Below are 6,989 nucleotides of genomic sequence, written 5' to 3'. Positions count from 1 at the left end.
GATGCACTCCTCCGCTTGACTTTTCCTTTCGTCGGCAAGAGGGCATGGTCGGCAGAGACGTTGCTGCGTCGCTGGGCGGGGTCGCCGGAGATGATGCTGCGTCGATGGGCGGAGTCGCCGAACGAACTCTTGCAGGTTCTTCCGAAGCTCCACCCTTCTCTTCCGGCTTCTCCACGCGGTCTCCCTCTTGCTCGGTGCCATCTTGGGCTGGCGTTCTAAGATCCCCTCTCTCAGCTGCTTCTCCGACCGCTTGAACGGCCATGCGCAGCTGGGCTCTCAAATTTAAATTTTTATTCATTAAATCACTTAAAGCTGTACTTAATTCTCCTCCCTTGTCGTACCGTAGGGCCACCCTCTCATCCGCGGTGTGTCTCTGTGTTCTCGGATCTTCGCGGAGCTCGCGCCCCCTTAATCTAGACATCACCATGCCAGGGGAGAACCAGTCTATTGGTAACGGCTCCTCACTCTCCCAAACACATCGCTGGCAACGAGCACACTCCTGGGTGAAAGTTGGGTTTGGTTCGCCCACCGGGTTGGGTCCGGCGAGGGACACAGTATCGAGGGGCCTAAACAGGACCCGCTCATCGCCCATAATACACCCGAACGCCGCGGGGAGCAAACATACTTCTTTCTCTCTCGTGGCTCTGTCCTCGGAGGCCCCCTCTTCTCCCCTCAGCGAAAGGCGTCCGCTGATATATCTCTCATCCATTCCGCCCGCCTGGTGGTAAGCGATATGCACTTCCAGGTCCTCAAAACTCTTCACCTGGCGCTTGCCATCACGCCAAGGGCAGTTCCTAACTAATTCTAGCTCTAGCGGGCTCTCTCCTGATCCCATCCTCGTCGCCATGTGTGGGCCGGGCGCGAGCTGGGCCCTTTTTCGTGCTGCACGCGGGCTGGGGCCAGCAGCCCGGGCACGCGGGGTCAGAGAGAGGGGCGCGACAAGCTAGAATTAGGCACAGACTCGTAGCGGTAGTTTTAAAGATTGTTTACTTACACCAAAGATGGTCGTGGTGTAGGCTAGAAAACTTGCTTGAGTTGTGGTTACAGACAAAGACAACACGGACGGTCACGTGGAGTTTGCTAGGCTCCACGGAAACAGAGCTCTGGATGCTCTGGGTGAGATCGCCACCAAAATCGGACTCGTAGATACGTCTTATAATTTTTATCGCTCAAAGAAGGAAAGAGGTGGGCGATGGATCAGGTCGCCAAACTCCTCAAGCCTCTTATACGGCTAGCAAGCCAATCACTAGCCGCCACGTGTGAATAATTTAGAACTAGCCAATAGCGGGACAAAAATTTGCATGCGGGTGGCGGGAACTCTTTTGCACTGTGCATTTCTCTTGCAACTTGAGCAATGCACCCTGCAAAAGAAGCTGCAAATAGGCAGGAAACTCGTCCCTGCACCGGAGCTTTCCTCTGCAGTAGAAAACTCTCCCGTGCAATGAAGCTGCAATTTGGCGGGGATAATTCTGGTGCCGAAGCACACACAAAATCATACCTTTGGGTTATGACAGAAGCATGTGGATACCAAAACACAGGTAAGTTGTAGAGTTCTTTAAAGAGCCACTTGAAGCACTTTCTGTAGCAGAAGCTCACAAAGCTCTGGTCAGGCTTAGGCGTGAGGACTTGAAATCTGGAATCAAAATCTGCCATTCAGGACCAGGCTAAGAGGAAGTCAGAGCTTTTCTCTTTTCTGATCATCCCTCTCTTGCTCATGTGCAGAGCTGTTCAAATGGTGGATAAATTGTGCATGATTAAATCATGGGGACAGAGTAGCTCTGGCAGATGCAGAGATAGGGCTTGAGCAGGGACAGTGCATTGTCTGTTGCTGACACAGTGACTCTGGCATGAACAGTGAGAAGCCCCTTGGGCTGGATTTGGGGTAGATTTTCTGTCCCACAAGAAGCCCTGTGGTCTGCATGTGACCCACCAACTCATTTGAGTTGCACACCCCAGCTCTAGTTCCATAGTCTATATTCACTTGGATCCAATCCTGCAAACTGATTTATGCAGGTATGCACTACATAAGTCTCATCATATGATCACTCTTTGAAGTCAGTGGCACTTTGCATAAAGGAAGACCTCTGGGACTGGGGCCAGAATTATGTAATTGACAGTGCATTGTAACTTGTAGGTCTGACCCTGCAACCTATGAGAAACTCTTATTCTCAAGGGGCTTGATACTGCAATGTGGTAAGCACTCTGGCTGCAGTCCAGCAAAGCACTTAATCATGTGTTTTAGCTTCAAATCTGTGAGTAGTTAAAAGATACCAAATGCCCTAGTGTGGCTGGGGCAGTCCCAGTTTAGAGAAGGCTGCCTTGGATCTAGGACAAAAGTTTCATAAATTGTTTTGACCCAAATCAGTTAAGTCTGATACTACAGTCAACCAGGTTTATCTTAAACCAGTTTCAGCCATTTTGAAACTGGTTTATGTGCACTGAACTTCTGTTCTGTTGCAGGTTTAAACCAGCTTCTGATCACTTAAAATGGTTTATGTGTAACTTCTGTCCCTAGCCCTAGTGTCCTGAAGGGCTTTAAAATTTCTGTTCTAGGGAAATCCATCTCAATTCACTATGGTGTCTGACAGCACCATATTCAGACAGGCCCATTTTGTCTGGCTTTGCTGCCTCTTGAGCCAGAGTGAGTGCAGGCAACTTATGTGGTGCTGCATGTATCAATACATTCTGCTGAGAAGCTGAGTCTATTGGCATGCTGTAGCTCCACACTAAGCTCCCTAAACCAAAACAGCAACAGCACTTCTCAGTCAGGGGGACTCGTGTATTGAAAGTAGTATGGCTACCTTAATGTGGCACTGTGTGGGTGTGTCTACATGAGATGTTTACTGCACAGTTGACTAATTAACTGTGGAGTAAATGTCTCAGTATCTACATGTGCACCCCTATTAGGGCACACAAAAATAATTAACTCCGCAGCAGAGTTTTTTTGTGCTCAGCAGTTCTTGTGTAGATGCTGCCTTGGCTAGCTGGGGCACAAGGGTGCTTTAGTGCAGGGACTGTCAGCTAGCCCTGTGCTGAAGCAGCCTCATACACCAGCCAGCCACATCCCCGTAGCACATTGAGCCTTGTCAGAGCTACCCCATGTGGGCAGACTGACCCCCTGAGCCCTCTTCCAGCTGAGGCTGCTGCACCTGGCTCAGTGTGCTGCAGTCCAGATGAATGTCTAAACCACGGATCCAGGAGTTCCCTGGGAGCAATAAACTGTGGAGCCCGCCCTGAGGTGCCCATGCAGTCGCCACCAGCATGGAGCTGATGCCGGACCTGTTTGCACTCTGCTCACTGCTTGCTGCAGCTGCCCAGAGCCCAGGCTGACTCCAAACAGCAGCGCCGGGTTCATCACCTCCGTGCCGGGAGCAGGGGAGAGACCCGGGCTGTGCTGCCTCAGGCCCCTCCCCTACTGCCCGCTCTGAGGCGCGCCTGCATGCGCTGGTGCAGAGCTGATGCTGGAGGTGCCCGGAGCCTGGCACAGCTGTTTGGAACCTCCCAGCTGCAGCCGCCCTGGTTCTGGGGAGCTGCTGCCAGCCGGGTTCCCAAGCTGCTCCCAGCACGCAGCTGAAATGCTGCAAGCCCTGCTGGGAGCAGCCCGGGCCAGCAGCTACTCAGAACTGGGGTAGCTGCTGGCAGCCACAGAGCCTGGGCTGTGGGGCAGGGGCTTTGGCTGGGGGGCAAGGGGCACAAGCAGGGCATCCTGCTATGTACCCCTTGCCCTCATTTTGTTTTTCTGGCATACTGGCACTATGGTACTTTCCAAGGTAGGCGTTGTGGTGTTTTTCGGCACTCCAGCCAAAAAATGTTGCCTACCCCTGATCTATCCAATTGAAGAATACTGGGTGCATCTACACATGAAATTAATATGAAGCAACAAACTCTGGAGCAGTTTGAGCCAGAGTAAACTGCTCCTAGGCTCAGCACCTACACGTGTCCCCGGGAACACAGCAATTTGAGCTGGGGCAGAGCAGGCCCCCAGCCGGGTGGCTGACCAGGTGTAATTTATGCCCACGGTCAGCGTTTACACATATGTTTCAGTGCAGTAAATTATTCCACCATGAGTGCATCTACACGAGACACTTTGAGCTCAGTAGACTAATTCTACTGCACACTATCGCAGCAGGCAAAACCCATACTAATGTGCTAACATGTAGTAGTATTAGTCTACTGCACATTAGCGTCAACAAAAAGCATGATCTGGTGCTAGTGCGCAGTAGCACTGATTACAAGGCATTAAGGTAGTACCTGTAATTACAGATTGTAAACTTAATGTGCTGTAATTATGGTGCATTAATGAATGTGTAGATGTGCCCTCATGGCAGAATTAATTAGTTTAATGCACCCTAATAATGGCACATGTGTAGATGGTGATGCTTTACTGCAGATCTAATTAATCTACTCAGTAAAGCACATGTGTAGATGCACCCACTGATGGCTTAATAAAAATTAATTTTTAATATAAGTAAGACCTAACTCTGGACCACTGCTAGGTGACACACACATATTAAACTATTATGTCAGGATTTTCAGACTATATATACTTCGGCAGGCAACAACATTGTATTTTTGGATAAAATTATCAAAAACAGAAGACTCCAAAACCCATACTTGGGCTCCTAAATTGGTAGGCTGATCCTCAGTGAAAGTTGTGAGGTGCTCAGTGCTTTTGAATATGAACTCATTTATTTAGAAACATGAGAAGATTTACAAAGCCACTGAGAGCAATTAGGACCCTTTTCTGTCAGTGAAGGCTAAAGGAAGTAAAGTACCTCAATCATAAATGTGCCTTCAAAATCCGGATTTAGACCCACGCTTTGCTTCTGATTTTTAAAAAACGTAGCTTTTCAAGACAGCAATTAAAAAAAAAGAATGCCTCTATTCAGGAGCATAATGTTTAACCCCTCAACTTCCATGGACAACTTTTATATTAAGATCAATAAAGCACCAGCGTTTGTGTTGGCCTTTGTTTAACCCAGCGTGACGTTTTTAGCCATGTCACTGATTATATTGAGCATGCATTTGAGGTTTGAAAGGACATTTTTAGTCTATTGGGTAATCAGTTTCTAAGCTTTACTTCCAAACCACAAAATATGTATTTGTGTCAAATTTTGTCTTGCCACGAGAAGCTGTTGAAAATCTGCTTGAGATGCAATTGGCCAGGTTTGCAAGTAAATTATAGACATAAAACCTCATCTCTCCATAAAGAACAAACAGCTTGAGTTCAGCAGATTCACTCTGTCCAGAATATCAGCTTGAACTTTATAGATGGCTATTTACTGAAGAAAACATTTAATTCAACAGCAGTTGGTGGGGGAAGTATATTACAGATGCAGGTGTCAATAACAACCTCATGTTTTATATTATTTTCCCCCTAGTTTAACATTGCAGTTTGTTGTTAACCAGTTTCCTCTTTACCCCTTCTAGCTGCAGATTTATTAGCAGAAGCATGTTGTGCAAATGATGATTTATGATGGAATCATGTTCCCTGAGAAAATGTATTGATTTAGAATGAAGTCGCAGTTCCTGCTACAAAGGCATGTTGTGGAAGATGTGAAGGATATGCCTTGAGTTAAGTTAAATTTATCTTACTTCCATACCATGTATTTTCTTTGATTTCTAAAATTTTACATGAAGGAGAACTGTTACATTAGCTTTTGTGTGTGTGTGTGAAAGCCTATGATCTGTATTCTTTAACATGTCACAATTACTGTGAGTCTTCTTTGTTCAATTCTTTCATCAGTTCAAAGCAGTATGACATTTACCTTAGTAGCATTTAAAATGAACTAATCAATAGCTAGATGTTTGCTATTAAGAATGATGAAGAAAGGTCGAGTAGGAGGCAAACAAGGTTATCTACTATCTACTTTTAATGTATTGCCTAATTCTTTTCTATGTTGGAAGGAAGGGGGTTCCTCCATTTAATTGATTATAATAAAGACACACACAGAATTGAATATGAAATAAATGGTGGACTTTTAAAAATCTGTCCATTTTTTAGGATTAGTTTCTTTTTTGAAGATCACATCATTTTCAAAAGGAAGTTGGAAACAGATCCCTGTACTTCTGGGACTTTAACAGAAGACTTAAAAACAAATCCCTATATAAAAGATAGCTAGGAAGCTTTAGAAAAAAAAATTGAACATTGTTGCTTTGTCTAAGGCCCAAGCCTCAGAAAGTTATGAGCCCAAGGCAGCAACAGGAAACCTGCATTGTTACAGCATTGCTTTACACAGCTGTGCTGCTCATTTTAAGGGCTTTCATGGTTTCTTCCTGTGATTTTTTATTTTAATTGTATTTATACAGCAAATGAAATAATGGCTCAGTGATTTTTAGATCAAGGTTCTGTAGCCTTTTTGTGGCCTAAATCAAGACTAAGTTTTCAGAGAGTTTTTTGACTGAATTACTTAATTAGTAATTAATTAAAGCTGTCTGCTTTATATCTTCCTTTACTGAAGCAATACCTGTGACAGAAAATCAGTATGACTATGATCAGATTTGTAACAGCACCGAAGCAGACACAGTAGCAGTAGAGCTAGTTCTAGTTTTTGTTGGGATCCTTTATGAAGTAACTCATTCTGGGCTCTACCCTATTTCCTTCCTTCCCATGGCCCTACTCTCATTTAACCACACCCATTGTCCACATCCTGCCTACCTTTGAAACATACCTCAGCCCCTTAGGCCCACTTCATATTTTTGAAAAACTATACAGTTACCATTGAATCCCTGGAGTCACTGGAAAGCCAGGATGTGGTTTGGGGGTCTCTTTAAATTACAGGATGTAAGCAACAGCATAGATTAGGTACTCCAAAATAGCCATGGGTAGCACATAAATGGGCACTGGTGTGGCATCATATTGCAGAATGACAAGGAACATAAGGTATAAAGCAATGAGGACCACAGACAATGGAGAGAACATTGGTGCTAGTAAACATAAAGGTGCTACTGAAAAGCAAGAGTTGGATTTAACTTTTCTCCATTAACTT

This window comes from Alligator sinensis, unplaced genomic scaffold (genome assembly GCF_000455745.1).
Source record: "Alligator sinensis unplaced genomic scaffold, ASM45574v1 scaffold866_2, whole genome shotgun sequence".
Lineage (NCBI taxonomy): Eukaryota > Metazoa > Chordata > Crocodylia > Alligatoridae > Alligator > Alligator sinensis.
The sequence above is the reverse complement of the archived record's forward strand: the minus strand, read 5'-3'. Positions refer to the sequence as shown.